Source organism: Lactuca saligna, chromosome 3 (genome assembly GCF_052625555.1).
Source record: "Lactuca saligna cultivar CGN05327 chromosome 3, ASM5262555v1, whole genome shotgun sequence".
NCBI classification, from domain to species: Eukaryota; Viridiplantae; Streptophyta; class Magnoliopsida; order Asterales; family Asteraceae; genus Lactuca; species Lactuca saligna.
In genome coordinates this window covers 166400307-166417072 of record NC_136419.1, presented here as the reverse complement: position 1 = coordinate 166417072, position 16766 = coordinate 166400307, and positions in this window count along the sequence as shown.

Below are 16766 nucleotides of genomic sequence, written 5' to 3'. Positions count from 1 at the left end.
CTTAAAAGTGTTAAATTATGTTTTCTAGTCCAAAGATGAAGCTCGGAAGTGAAAGGAAGCAAGAGAAGCGGTTAGGAGCTCAAGAGTGGAAAGAAGAAAGAAAACACCCATAAAAGGCTTCTACTCGTCGAGTTGCCTCTTGACTCGACGAGTCCGGTCGCGGATTCAGAAAGATAAGCATTCGGAAGTCAAGATAGTTATCAGGTTACGACTAATGTGAGAGGGACTCGACGAGTCACCATATGACTCGGCGAGTCGGGATGCATATATAAAGATAACTCTACAATGCGAGAGAAAGGAATTCTGGGAAGTTTCAGAAGTGCTTAGCTGCGAATAAGAAGCCAGAAGAACCCTAGAAGTCGACCAAAGAGGCTAGAATCCAATTCCGGGAGTAATTAAGGCGTAATTTCACCATTCTACTTAATTCTTTTGTTTTGTCAACATGATTAAGCAACTTGAACTTATTTGTTTGCTGTTATTTACCTTCGTTATGAACTAATTTCTTTAGACTTCTGTTTGGGGATACAAAGTTGACAATATGATTTGATTGATTGGTAGGATTAATTCCAAGTTGGTGATTAATTGTTATTTTAGCTTGCTAAAGAACCTTGTGTATGAATGATAATTAATTTTCTGTTAATAGGAAGATAATTGATTAGCATGAACATCTATTGATTATCAACCTCATATGATATGTGACCACTATATCATATGTCTAGGATTAATGAATATGAAACTAGGATTAATAAGGAAATTGAGTAAACTCATGTGCAAGCTTGTAAGATGACCATCGAACAAGAGGTTAATTAAGAATAACGAATTAATTAGCTATTGCAAGTCTAACTTAACCCGAATAATTAATCTAGTAAATATAATTAAGTTAAGCAATTGGCCACTGTTTGAATTAGTTTATTTGCTAAGGATTAGGGTAGTGAACACAAACTTAATCACTTGAATCGGTAACCAACGAAAGAATTAATCCATTGCACTATTACCTTAAAATCAATCATAAATTTAACCGAGTTGAACTAAACAGAAGTTTCTTTCCCATTATTGAATCTAGTTAATTTGTTCTTTTCTAGTCTTGAATTAGTTTTAGTTAGTAAGTTTCTAGTCTTGTAAAACTAGAGAAAAAACCCTTATTTGCTTAATCAACTTAGATAGAATTAGTTTTTAATTTAATTTGCCGTTCCCTGTGTTCGATACCCTGCTTATTTAGCTATACCACAATTGATAGGTTCACTGCCTTTTGTGTGTTATTTGATAATTAAAGTAGGATTAAAACTAAGTGAGTTTTACACACATCAAGTTTTTGGCGCCGTTGCCGGGGAACGGTTCTAAAATTAGCATTAAAATTCTAATTCAATCGATCCTTTGTGTAAGATTCATCTTATACAAAGTTAATTTCTGTTCATTTTTTGTTTAAGTTTTAGTAAAAAAAAAAAAAAAAAAATTAATCGTTGATTTTAACTTGAACTCGCCGAGTGCATTCGCCCCGACTCGGCGAGTCTGACGCTGAATCAGATTTAATTTTTGTTCTCTTTTACGCGTTTTGTTTTGTTTTAAGTTTGCAGTTGGTTCATGACCCGAGGATCTGCTACGCCTCTAGTTTCCCCTCTTGAAGATCCGGAAACCGCATTAAGAAGAAACAAGGGCAAAACCGTTGGAGAAACTGCTTCTTCAAAGAACTCACCACTCAAAAACCTCAAATCCGTTTTTAGCAAGAAGAGGAGCAGCAAAGCAGGAGCATCCAGTGCATCGTTGACAACCGAAGATCCGATCCCAAAAGCACCGACTACGAGACCGAAGACGAAAGCGAGCACACATCCGAGTTTGAAGAAGACTTAGCCACCTCTATGGCTAATATTGACGAAATCCCCATGGGGGAGTGGAAGAAAAGGATGCGTGATGACACCGGCCCGGGACTTGTGCAACCCGCAATCCCCGCTACCGCTACGTTTGAACTAAAGGGACATATTCTCGCTCAACTCAAGGAGATACCATTTCACGGGAGAGATCACGAAGACGCCTATAGGCACTTAGATGAAGTAAATGACATGGCGGATTACTTCAATGTACCTAATGTGCCCCGCGAGATCCAGCTACTACGCATGCTTCCTGTCACATTTAAAGGAGCTGCAAAGGATTGCTTGAAGTCACTCCCTCCCGGATCAGTTACCACATGGGCCAAAATGAAAGAAGAATTCATAGATCACTTCTGCCCACCTTCCAAGATAGCCAAGCTAAAGAAAGCCATTGCCAACTTCGAGCAACAACCCGGTGAATCCCTATATGAAGCTTGGGAAAGATACAAGAGCCTACTTCGAAATTGCCCCCACCACGATCTCAATAGCCAACAAGAGGTCTCTATCTTTTATGATGGAGTGAATGTCACCACGAGGCAACTACTCGATTCACAAGGCCCACTCACCCGAAAGCCACCTCCGGAAATAAAGGAGTTAATTGAAGAATTCTCCAGTCACTCAAGAGAATACCACAACCCGAGGAATGAAGTGAGTCGAGGAGTAGTAAATTCGGTAAACGATGGTATGGCGGCGGTGATAGCTAAACTCGACAGCCTAGACCAAAGAATGACAAAAATGGATCAAACGATCCATGCTATTAGAGTTGGATGTGAAAATTGTGGCGGTCCCCATCTTACCAAGGAATGTGATCGAGACGAGAGTCAAGTATTTTACTCCAGCGGCGATAGATACGATGAAGACTGGAGGAAACCGAAGAAGGAATGGCTCCCATACGAAGAGTACAGAAAGGCTAAGGAAGAGAAATATAAACAAAGGGAGAGGGGATATTATCAAAAGGAAGAACCGGTGACGGACAAGAAGACGAATTTAGAAGAAATACTTACAAAATTCATAGCCGCATCCGAGAAAAGATATAATGATCATGATGTGGCAATGCAAGAAACCAGAAACATGTTGAGGAATCAGCAAGCTTCTATTCTCAACATTGAGAAACAGTTGGGCCAACTTGCACATCAAGTAAACGAAAGAAGACCGGGCCAACTTCCGAGCGACACCCAACCCAATCCAAGAAACGAGAACGTGAGCGTAATAACCTCCAGCAGTGAAGAAGAATTGGCAGAAACACGAAGAGTTTCCAAGGAGAAGGCAGAAAAGGAAGAAAAATCAGAACAAGAAGAACTCGATCCGACTCGCCGAGTCACCAAAATGGACTCGACGAGTCCAGTCGGGAATAAAGAAAATGCCAGATTTCTGAAGCCATACAATCCTCCTTTGCCATACCCATCCAGAGCCATGCCTTCAGAAAAAGTTCAAGCCTATAGAACCTTCATGGAGCATGTTAAGGCTTTACAAGTCAATATACCATTTGTGGACATAATGCTCCAAACTCCTAAATACTTTAACTTGCTTAAGGGCCTGTTTGCTGCTAGGAAGGATCTTGCTGAAGTCGCGGAGATATTGATGAGTGAGCTGCCTGAGAAGAAGGGTGATCCGGGTAACATAGTAATTCCGTGCCAATTTGGTAATGAAGTTTTTACACAAGCATTGGATGATTCAGGGGCAAGCATTAATTTGATGCCCTATTCATTCTTTAAGAAGCTGAATTTACCAGCACCAAAGCCGGTAAATATGAGAATCCATTTGGCAAATAAAACAATAATTCACCCACAAGGCATATGTGAAAATCTCCTTATCAAGGTGGACAAGTTTATTTTCCCAGTAGACTTCGTGGTGGTGGAGATGAAAGAAGACCCTGAAATACCAATTGTTTTGGGAAGAACATTCTTAAACACCGCAGGTGCCCTAATTGACATATGTGAGTCTACCTTGACATTAAGAGTGGGTGATGAGTCGGTGATGTTTAAAGCTAATCCAGAGGTCAAGCAAGAAGAAGTAAAAGCAATGGAGGCCCAACACGCCGATGTGGCATGCCTTGATACAATGCCAATTGGAGAAGAGTCGAGCATAAAAGAGGATGAGGACATAAATGGAAGCAGAGCGGAAGCTGATCACCAATTCACTACTAAACCTAGAGCACGGACCGCTATGCAATATGAAGTTATCAAATTTAAAGAAAAGGAGGTTCAAAAGTTGGTGAAAAAGCATGGGTTGAAAAAGAAGAAAAGGAAAAGAGAGGCCCAAACAGCTGAGGATGATACAGCGAAAAAGAGAAGAGACGAATTAAAAAGGGCTTACAAGAAAAAGATTCACGCCTACAAGACTAAGTATAAACCACAAAAAGTGAGGCGTACATTCCCGATGCTTGAAGATGACAAAACGTAAATGGGAAGGAGTCTAGCTAATGACTCCTCAAAAAATGTGACAACCCGAAATTTTCATTTGTACGAACATCATCTATTCAATAGAAGCTAGTCCAATTTCTGTAAATTTCAGACTTGTCCGAACAAGTTTGTGTACATTAGGGTTTACGTTTCTGGACATATCTGGAGAATGAATGCTCCTATGATCGTGAAACTTGAACACTGAAAGTTTCACAATATTATAGTCCGACTCCCGGAATAAAAATATTTTCTGTCAAAATATTCCAGGACTATAAATAGTTTTCAGAACTAAATTAGTTCATTATTTACAATTCCAACTAGAGAAAAGCCAATTCTCTCTGACGGATCTTCGGGTTTTCATCCCGGATTGTGAGTCTACTTTCCTAAACGTGTTTTAATACTTGTTATATGCTTTATAACATCATTTATATGTCCAAAACACAAGATCCGTGAGTTTACCGCCCAAGAACGTTCTTGGGGAGTAAACTCCAAAACGGAGCCAAATGGCTTCCTAGTCCCGATTTCCTTGTTAGACAACTTGTTTAGGGGTTAGGGTATGATCTTTATGGACCAAAAATCATCCAAGAAACACAAGTTATTGGAGTTTACGGCCAAGGAACTTCCTTGGGCCGTAAACCCCTTTTTAAGGGACAAACATGCCCTAACTTGCCTCCTTGAGCTTAAGGACTTTAATTACTAGTACTTGTGCTTGTTTAGAACATCAAAAGCTCATCAAAATCACAAGTTAGTAGGAGTTTACGGCCAAGAACTCCTCTTGGGCCGTAAACCCCTTTTTGTGGGACAAAAATCATTCCAAGCAACCCTTAAGCCTTTAGACAATTTACCTTGCACCTTTGGGACTTGAATGGAGAGCAAAGCACATCAAAACCACTCCTTGAAAGGATTTTACAGCCAAGGAACATATCTTGGGCCGTAAACTCCAAGTGAAGGCACAAAAGTGTGCCTCTTGTCCCCATTAGCCTTAGATAAATTCATGGAAGCCATCCTTGATGTTTAAAAGCCTCAAATCAATTTAATTCCAAGAGTTTACGGCCGTAAACTCTAGGGTGAATGCCTTTAGGCCGTAAACTCCCATATGGAGTGTTCTAGAGCCTTAAACTACTTCATGTGTTATTCCAACAAAGCTAGGAGTGAGCTAGGACCAAGATAGCACCATAAAACACCCAAAACCAACCTTTGAGGAGTTCACGGCCATAAACCCATGAGTTTACAGCTGTAAACTCCAAGATGTGGGGTTTGTTGGGTGGTGAACTCCTATGCAAGGCCATTTGATGTTTCAAACCCTTTTGCCTTGTCCCGTAGCAACTCAGATGCAACCATTTGAACCTTAAACACTCATAAGAGTGCTTACATGTTCCTAATTGTATTAACTTACTTTGTTAAGTTATTATGTGGCTAATTAGTTATATATATGCTTATTATATGATAACTAGGCTCGTACGTGTGAACAAGTCTCCGTTTGACACTTAGCACGGTACTCGATACCTCAATTCAAGCGACTCACCACAAGTGAGTTCATACCCCTTGAATCAACCTTTGAAATAACTTTAAATGTTTTAAACACTTTATGGGGGGGGATACAAGTCAAATACTTATAGTTATTGCTTCAATCACACGTGATTGCCTTTAATCACATGTGATTAATAACTAGGAAAACAACGATTTTTACAAAGGTTCAAACTATTTATCAAACTGTTTCACTTCAAACGTTTTACAAACTCTTTTTACTTATCAAATGCTTTTATTAAAATTTGTTCTACTTCTTATAAATTGCATGCCCATATACGTATAGATGTATAAATAATGTTTAAAAGGCTTAGGAAAGCCACCTATCCTATTTCCTTTTCCTCGATTTGGATGTGGTCTGGTGGAGCTTCGGGTGACCATCCGAAAGTCGTTTCAACATTAGTTATATATAATATATACATGTATAGACATAAAAGTACTTCCATACTCAAATTTATCAGTACATCAATAGTTAGTTACCATCGGGGTAACACAGTACAATACATATACAATGATACTAGAAACAATACATATACAATGATACTAGAAACAATACATATACAATGATACTAGAAACAATACATATACAATGATACTAGAAACAATACATATACAATGATACTAGAAACAATACATATACATATACTAGAAACAATACATATACAATGATGCTAGAAACAATACATATACATATACTAGAACGAGAAACAGTACATATACATGAATACTTTATTATTGTGATTTAAATCAGAGCATGACTTAACTGTCATGGCTCGAGTTGTAGCCAGAATACTCTTGAAGGGAGAGCGTTGAGTTTGCGTATAGATCTATACTGGATTGACAATCCTACACCTTGCTGCTAGCTACAGCCGGACCTGCAGGTCTGCGGGTGCCAAACGTCATTCCGTTATTACGACCATTCATTTGTCGTTGTTACTAGTCAATAGTATGGTGCAATTTATCACGTAATGCCTTAATATAAATCCGGTTTAAGGTAGTTAGTACCGCAGTAGTCTTATAATACAAAGGCTACAGTACTACATTAATTTACCCATTACATATTTTAGTGATAACCTCACTTAAACGTTTATGTACAAACTATATTTTGTTAAATGATAGTTACATTTGGGAAATTACACACTTTTACATCAAACGAACATACAAAACAGACAAGCCTTGGTAGAAGGCTTCTTTAATAGAAAATATAGGTTTTTCTGAGAGATTCAAACTTTTACAAACAATTGCAAACTTTTACATACATTTTACAAACTTATACTTGATACATGTTCAAACATTTTTGAATGACAAATACAGACACTAAAATACTTATGAACTCACCAGCTTAATGCTGATAAACTCTTTCAAAATAACTTGTATTCTCAGGTCGTCAGTGGACAGGTACCGAGGCCAGCTTTTGAGAAGATGGAGCGCATTCAAGACTCATCTTATTATTTTGATATACGTTATTTTTGGTGTCTATAATGTACAGAACACACTTGTATTAAAATTATATATTTAATGCAATGGATGATGTTGTTTGCTTATTTACATTTACTGTGTTGTGATACTTACATGACGTCCTCCGCCCCAGAACGTTTCCGCCGTTCTTGGTTTTGGGGTGTGACAGATTGGTATCAGAGCATTGTTTATAGTGAATCAAGTATATCAACCCATAAAAGATATACTAAACTATAAACCCATTTGGGATTAAAACACTCTGACCAAGAGTCTATACTTAAAATACTAAAATATTTAATTAAGTATACTAGTCTACATTCATACTAAAACCAGTGTCACAACGACAAGAACAAAAGTATTACGATTGTTAAATATCATAGGTAAGCTCGGGGATATACGGTCAGCCCTGGGAATGGCATAGCCTGATCAACTATGTTGGTCCGAGGAGTGATTAGCATATGCCCTAGAATGGTTGTGATGTGTTAACAAGTCTAAAAACTTACCAACAATACCACAAGAAGATTCAATAGAACTTAAACTTAAAATACTATAGGTGTATTTTGTACTACCAACTACTTGTATACTATATCTTAGTACCTCTCTTCTCGCGTAGATTTAGATGGCTGGATTCCATCACGGCGACCCGTACTTTCCAAATGAAGGTAACGCAGGATGGCTCGAAGTAGAGTCTGACGATGAACACCCAATTCCATTGGATGATCATCAAGCTAAAGGCTTCTCAGATGGATCAGACTCTGAGCCGGAAGTCAACAACCTACCTCTAGTAGGTCAAGCCCCGAACAACAACCCTCGAACAGCTTTTCTAAGTCCCACTCCCTTGTGAGTAGATAACTTGAATCGTTGGAGTGACGAACAGGGTCAACCCTTACCATACTTTGGGGACCGAACCTTTTACAACGTCAGTGATGGTGGCTCTGCTGACCGAGCTCTACCTGTCCTTATCCGTAGGATATCTCGTAATGTCGAGCAAGGTCTAGCAGCCATCGACCTAGTCATGGAGATTGATGCCAACTCTGGTGTCAACACAGTCCGCATTCGCCGTCTCGAAGAAGATATGGAACGGACCCGGAGAACCAATGAAACTCTGCAGCAACGTCTGGTTGCCTCTCAAGCTGAGGTCATGGAACTTCGAGCTCGTCAAAGAACTCATGAACGACACCTTCAAGAGGTGGTACGTCAAATGAGAGACCTCAGGGTTCTCCCGAGGAATACTCATTGCCGTTAGATGATGTCTAGTACATCATTATCTTTTGGGTTAAGGATTAGTCTTTTAACATCTATGCTCTAAGTAGCACTTATCTGTAAAATATTCCTAACTTTCAGTACTCTAACTAGGACTCTAGGAACTGTCAAACTTTCTGTATGGTATGATGTAAGACCTACTGTTAGGTCAATTTTCATTGAACTCGTTACATCAGTAATACCAGTATTATTTGACAACTACCTACTCTGTGGGATAAATCTTTGCATCTGGGTTTTCTTACACATCATTCTGGTTATGAACACAAACACTCATTCAATTGTTGGGCTATGGTTAGTTAGTCCATGTGTCATTCGCACATTTCTTACAAATTGATTCTTACCACTTTTCTCATCTTTATAAACTTATAGTTGAAAGATGCCTCCTCGTAAATCTCCCAGGGCTAGGAATAATCCTGTGCCTCCACCGCCTCCTCCACCTGCAGTCATCGATACTGCCGCTCTGAACGCTGCCGTAGCTGCAGCAGTGGCAACTGCCATGGCTCAGTATCACTCATCGGATGCTAGCAGAGGTGGAACCCCGGTTCACTCCATTCCGGTGGAAACTCCTGTGCGCTCGAGAGAGTGCTCTTACAAGGATTTCACCAACTGTAAGCCGAAACCCTTCCATGGGACCGACGGAGTCATTGCCCTTTCGCAATGGTTCGAGAAGACTGAATCAGTCTTCAAAATCTGTTCTTGCCCTGCTGCGTGCAAAGTCAAATATGCCGCATGCACCTTCGAAGGGAAGGCACTGACGTGGTGGAACAGCCACGTTAAATCTCTAACTCTCGTCGTGGCTAACGACATAGGCTGGGATACGATGAAAGACCTCATGATTGAGGAATACTGCCCGAGGGGCGAGATCCAAAAACTGGAACAGGAGCTTTGGAGCCTGACCATGAAGGGCACCAACATTATCGCTTACACTGCCCGGTTTAGCGAACTGGTGGCCCTCTGCCCGAATATGGTTCCCACTGAAGGGAAGAAGATTGAAAGGTACATATGGGGGTTAGTTCCTCCGTATCAGGGGAATGTCTTAGCATCCAACCCCGCTACCTTCGACAGTGCCAAGCGACTGGCACAGCGACTCATTGACCATGGTGTCAAAACCCCTACAACCACAACAACCCTAGCCATCTCAGAACCATCCAAACCCGCTGACACCAAGTGGAAGTTCTGGGATGACAAGAAGAGGCAGCGAGCTGCCAAGAAGCAGCAAACTGTGGCTGTACATGCCGCAGTAACCCCTGCCGCTACTGCACCGACGAAGCAGTATGCTGGAAGTTTGCCGAAGTGCAACAAATGCAACTTCCACCACAACGGCCCCTGCCGTGAAATGCAGTGCTCTAACTGCAACAGGAAAGGACACACCGTCCATTTCTGTAAATTTCCGGCGCAACCAATCACGCAAGTCCCTGGCTCTGGCGCGAGCCCAACTTGTTATGGATGTGGCGAAACAGGCCACTATAAGAGGGACTGCCCTAAAGCGAGGAATACTGGAGGAGCAGGGAGGGTACTAGCTATAGGCCACGGGGAAGCAGTCGCTGACTCGACAGTGGTGACTGGTACGTTCCTCCTCGATAACTCCTATGCATGCATTCTGTTCGATAGTGGAGCGGAGCGAAGCTTCGTAAACCACAAATTTGCTCGCATGCTTAAACCACAACCACACGCACTTAAAGAACAATTCACAGTAGAAATGGCTAACGGCAAAACAGAAAACACCAGTAGCATATACTTAGGGTGTATCCTAACCCTAGATAGCCATTCATTCCCAATCGACCTCATGCCGGTCTCAATAAAAAGTTTCGACGTCATCATCGGCATGGATTGGTTGAGTCTACATCGCGCCGACATCATGTGCTTCGAGAAAGCAATCCCATTAAACCTTCCGTCTAACGAAACTCTTATAGTCTACGGCGACAAACCTGGTGCGAGTCTTCGCATTATATCAAGTATTCAAGCACAGAAATATCTGCGCAAAGAATACCACGCATTCCTTGCTCACGTCGTCGACACGAACCTCGAAATGAAAGAACTCAAGAACATTCCAGTAGTGAGCGATTTTCCCGACATTTTCCCAGAAGAACTACCTGGATTACCTCCGCAACAACAGGTCGAATTCCGTATCGACTTAGTCCCAGGAGCTACCCCAGTAGCCAAGTCTCCCTACCGATTAGCACCAGCAGAGATGCAGGAATTATCTGGTCAACTTAACGAACTACTCAGCAAGGGCTTCATAAGACCAAGCTTCTCACCTTGGGGAGCACCGGTCTTGTTTGTTAAGAAGAAAGACGGATCATTCCGTATGTGTATCGACTACAGGGAACTCAACAAACTGACGGTCAAAAATCGTTACCCTCTACCACGCATAGACGATTTATTTGACCAACTGCAAGGGGCGAACTATTTTTCTAAAATTGACCTAAGATCCGGATATCACCAGTTACGAGTGCTAGAGGAGGATGTTCCAAAGACAGCCTTCCGAACTCGTTACGGACACTACGAGTTCGTGGTGATGCCATTCGGATTGACCAATGCGCCAGCAGTTTTCATGGACCTGATGAACAGAGTATGCAGACCTTACTTGGATCAGTTCGTCATCGTTTTCATTGACGACATCCTGATCTACTCCCGGAGTAAGGAAGAGCATGGCGATCACCTCCGACTAGTTTTAGGAACGTTACGAACGGAGAAACTTTATGCGAAGTTCTCGAAATGTGAATTTTGGATCCGAAGAGTCGAATTCTTAGGACACGTGGTAAGCGAAGAGGGAATCCACGTGGACCCCTCCAAAATTAAAGCCATTGAGAACTGGTCAGCACCGAAAACGCTGACAGAAATTCGTCAATTTCTAGGTCTTGCTGGCTACTACCGCAGATTCATTCAAAACTTCTCCCGAATAGCGAAACCTCTTACAACCCTAACCCAGAAAGGCGTGGCCTTTGACTGGGAAGAGAAACAAGAGAGAGCGTTCCAAACGCTCAAACGAGCCTTGTGCACCGCGCTAATACTATCTCTCCCCGAAGGGATAGAAGACTTCGTAGTCTATTGCGATGCATCGAACCAAGGGCTCGGGTGTGTTCTGATGCAACGAGGTAAGGTCATTGCCTACGCCTCCCGACAGTTGAAGACACACGAAGTTAACCATACGACACACGATCTTGAACTGGGAGCAGTAGTGTTTACTCTGAAGATCTGGAGACATTACTTGTATGGAACGAAGAGCACTATCTTTACCGACCACAAGAGTCTACAACACATATTCGATCAGAAGGAGCTCAACATGAGGCAACGACGGTGGGTCGAGCTACTCAGTGATTACGAATGCGATATTCGTTATCATCCGGGTAAAGCCAATGTAGTAGCAGACGCCCTGAGTCGGAAAGAATATTCTGGTCGCAAGGTCAAGTCACTATCAATAACCATCCATTCACACTTGTCTAACCAAATTCAGGCGGCCCAACTTGAAGCCATGAAACCTGAAAATGTGACGGGTGAATCCCTTAGAGGAATGGACAAGAACTTAGAAGCCAAGGGTGACGGAGCCTTATACTTCATGAATCGGATTTGGACACCAAAACACGGTGGTTTCCGAGACCTAGTCATGACCGAGGCGCACAACACTCGGTATTCTGTCCACCCAGGTTCAGATAAGATGTATCTGGATCTTAAAAAGCTATACTGGTGGCCTAATATGAAAGCAGAGATTGCTACCTTCGTAAGTAAATGCCTTACTTGCGCAAAGGTAAAGGTCGAATACCAGAAGCCCTCTGGTTTACTGCAACAACCAGAAATTCCAGAATGGAAGTGGGAGCGGATCACTATGGATTTCATAACCAAGTTGCCCAAGACAACGGGTGGACTTGATACCATATGGGTCATCGTTGATAGATTGACCAAGTCTGCACACTTCCTACCTATCAAAGAAACCGACAAAATGGAGAAACTTACGAGAACATACATTAGGGAAGTCGTACGATTACATGGTGTACCTATATCCATTATCTTCGATCGAGATAGTAGGTTCACCTCAAGATTTTGGCAATCACTACAACATTCCCTAGGAACAAGACTGGACATGAGCACAGCCTACCATCCACAGACTGACGGACAGAGTGAAAGAACAATCCAGACTTTAGAAGATATGTTGCGTACTTGTGTTATTGACTTTGGAAAAGCGTGGGATACTCATTTACCCCTCGTCGAATTTTCCTACAACAACAGTTATCACACGAGCATAAAAGCAGCACCATTTGAAGCTCTCTACGGCCGAAAGTGCAGATCCCCTCTGTGCTGGGCTGAGGTGGGTGATACCCAATTAGCGAGAGGGCAAGCTTCCGACAGTACTCTCACTGGTCCAGAAATCATTCGGGAAACGATAGAGAAGATCATTCAGATTCGTGAACGATTGAAAGCCTCTAGAGACCGACAAAAGAGCTACGCTGATAAACGCAGAAAACCTTTGGAATTTCAGGTGGGAGACCGAGTCCTTCCCAAAGTCTCACCCTGGAAGGGCTTGATACGCTTCGGTAAGCGTGGGAAGCTTAATCCTAGGTACATAGGGCCTTTCGAGATTCTCGCAAGAGTCGGCCCCGTAGCTTACAAACTTGATCTACCCGACACACTTCGTAACGTACATTCTACATTCCACGTATCTAACTTGAAAAAGTGTCTGTCCGACGAGACTCTCGTGATCCCACTCGATGAAATCGAGATCAACGAGAGCCTCAACTTCGTGGAAGAACCTGTAGAGATCATGGACCGTGAGGTCAAGCAGACGAAGCAAAGCCGTATCCCTATCGTGAAGGTTCGCTGGAACGCCAAGCGAGGACCAGAATTCACTTGGGAACGCGAGGATCAAATGAAACTGAAACATCCTCATCTCTTCGCTTAGTTATTTGTAACTTCTTATTTGCTTAAATTCTAATTTCGGGACGAAATTCCTTCTAACGGGGGGATGATGTGACAACCCGAAATTTTCATTTGTACGAACATCATCTATTCAATAGAAGCTGGTCCAATTTCTGTAAATTTCAGACTTGTCCGAACAAGTTTGTGTACATTAGGGTTTACGTTTCTGGACATATCTGGAGAATGAATGCTCCTATGATCGTGAAACTTGAACACTGAAAGTTTCACAATATTATAGTCCGACTCCCGGAATAAAAATATTTTCTGTCAAAATATTCCAGGACTATAAATAGTTTTCAGAACTAAATTAGTTCATTATTTACAATTCCAACTAGAGAAAAGCCAATTCTCTCTGACGGATCTTCGGGTTTTCATCCCGGATTGTGAGTCTACTTTCCTAAACGTGTTTTAATACTTGTTATATGCTTTATAACATCATTTATATGTCCAAAACACAAGATCCGTGAGTTTACCGCCCAAGAACGTTCTTGGGGAGTAAACTCCAAAACGGAGCCAAATGGCTTCCTAGTCCCGATTTCCTTGTTAGACAACTTGTTTAGGGGTTAGGGTATGATCTTTATGGACCAAAAATCATCCAAGAAACACAAGTTATTGGAGTTTACGGCCAAGGAACTTCCTTGGGCCGTAAACCCCTTTTTAAGGGACAAACATGCCCTAACTTGCCTCCTTGAGCTTAAGGACTTTAATTACTAGTACTTGTGCTTGTTTAGAACATCAAAAGCTCATCAAAATCACAAGTTAGTAGGAGTTTACGGCCAAGAACTCCTCTTGGGCCGTAAACCCCTTTTTGTGGGACAAAAATCATTCCAAGCAACCCTTAAGCCTTTAGACAATTTACCTTGCACCTTTGGGACTTGAATGGAGAGCAAAGCACATCAAAACCACTCCTTGAAAGGATTTTACAGCCAAGGAACATATCTTGGGCCGTAAACTCCAAGTGAAGGCACAAAAGTGTGCCTCTTGTCCCCATTAGCCTTAGATAAATTCATGGAAGCCATCCTTGATGTTTAAAAGCCTCAAATCAATTTAATTCCAAGAGTTTACGGCCGTAAACTCTAGGGTGAATGCCTTTAGGCCGTAAACTCCCATATGGAGTGTTCTAGAGCCTTAAACTACTTCATGTGTTATTCCAACAAAGCTAGGAGTGAGCTAGGACCAAGATAGCACCATAAAACACCCAAAACCAACCTTTGAGGAGTTCACGACCATAAACCCATGAGTTTACGGCCGTAAACTCCAAGATGTGGGGTTTGTTGGGTGGTGAACTCCTATGCAAGGCTATTTGATGTTTCAAACCCTTTTGCCTTGTCCCGTAGTGTCACACCCCAAAACCAAGAACGGCGGAAACGTTCTGGGGCGGAGGACGTTATGTAAGTATCACAACACAGTAAATGTAAATAAGCAAACAACATCATCCATTGCATTAAATATATAATTTTAATACAAGTGTGTTCTGTACATTATAGACACCAAAAATAATGTATATCAAAATAATAAGATGAGTCTTGAATGCGCTCCATCTTCTCAAAAGCTGGCCTCGGTACCTGTCTACTGACGACCTGAGAATACAAGTTATTTTGAAAGAGTTTATCAGCATTAAGCTGGTGAGTTCATAAGTATTTTAGTGTCTGTATTTGTCATTCAAAAATGTTTGAACATGTATCAAGTATAAGTTTGTAAAATGTATGTAAAAGTTTGCAATTGTTTGTAAAATTTTGAATCTCTCAGAAAAACCTATATTTTCTATTAAAGAAGCCTTCTACCAAGGCTTGTCTGTTTTGTATGTTCGTTTGATGTAAAAGTGTGTAATTTCCCAAATGTAACTATCATTTAACAAAATATAGTTTGTACATAAACGTTTAAGTGAGGTTATCACTAAAATATGTAATGGGTAAATTAATGTAGTACTGTAGCCTTTGTATTATAAGACTACTGCGGTACTAACTACCTTAAACCGGATTTATATTAAGGCATTACGTGATAAATTGCACCATACTATCGACTAGTAACAACGACAAATGAATGGTCGTAATAACGAAATGACGTTTGGCACCCGCAGACCTGCAGGTCCGGCTGTAGCTAGCAGCAAGGTGTAGGATTCTCAATCCAGTATAGATCTATACGCAAACTCAACGCTCTCCCTTCAAGAGAATTCTGGCTACAACTCGAGCCATGACAGTTAAGTCATGCTCCGATTTAAATCACCATAATAAAGTATTCATGTATATGTACTGTTTCTCGTTCTAGTATATGTACATGTATTGTTTCTAGCATCATTGTATATGTATTGTTTCTAGTATATGTATATGTATTGTTTCTAGTATCATTGTATATGTATTGTTTCTAGTATCATTGTATATGTATTGTTTCTAGTATCATTGTATATGTATTGTTTCTAGCATCATTGTACATGTATTGTTTCTAGCATCATTGTATATGTATTGTTTCTAGTATATGTATATGTATTGTTTCTAGCATCATTGTATATGTATTGTTTCTAGCATCATTGTATATGTATTGTTTCTAGTATATGTATATGTATTGTTTCTAGCATCATTGTATATGTATTGTTTCTAGTATATGTATATGTATTGTACTGTGTTACCCCGATGGTAACTAACTATGATGTACTGATAAATATGAATATGGAAGTACTTTTATGTCTATACATGTATATATTATATATAACTAATGTTGAAACGACTTTTCGATGGTCACCCGAAGTCCCACCAGACCACATCTCAGTGCGCGAAAAGGAAATAGGGCGGATGGCCTTCCTAAACCTTTTAAACATTACTTATATATATACATATATGGGCATGCAATTTATAAGAAGTAAAACAAAGTTTAATAAAAGCATTTGATAAGTAAAAAGAGTTTGTAAACATTTGAAGTGAAACAGTTTGATAAATAGTTTGAACATTGGTAAAAATCGTTGTTTTCCTAGTTATTAATCACATGTGATTAAAGGCAATCACATGTGATTGAAGCAATAACTATAAGTATTTGACTTGTATTCCCCCCCATAAAGTGTTTAAAACATTTAAAATCATTTCAAAGGTTGATTCAAGGGATATGAACTCACTTGTGGTGAGTCGCTTGAATTGAGGTATCGGGTACCGTGCTAAGTGTCAAACGGAGACTTGTTCACACGTACGAGCCTAGTTATCATATAATAAGCATATATATAACTAATTAGCCACATAATAACTTAAGAAAGTAAGTTAATACAATTAGGAACATGTAAGCACTCTTATGAGTGTTTAAGGTTCAAATGGTTGCATCTGAGTTGCTACGGGACAAGGCAAAAGGGTTT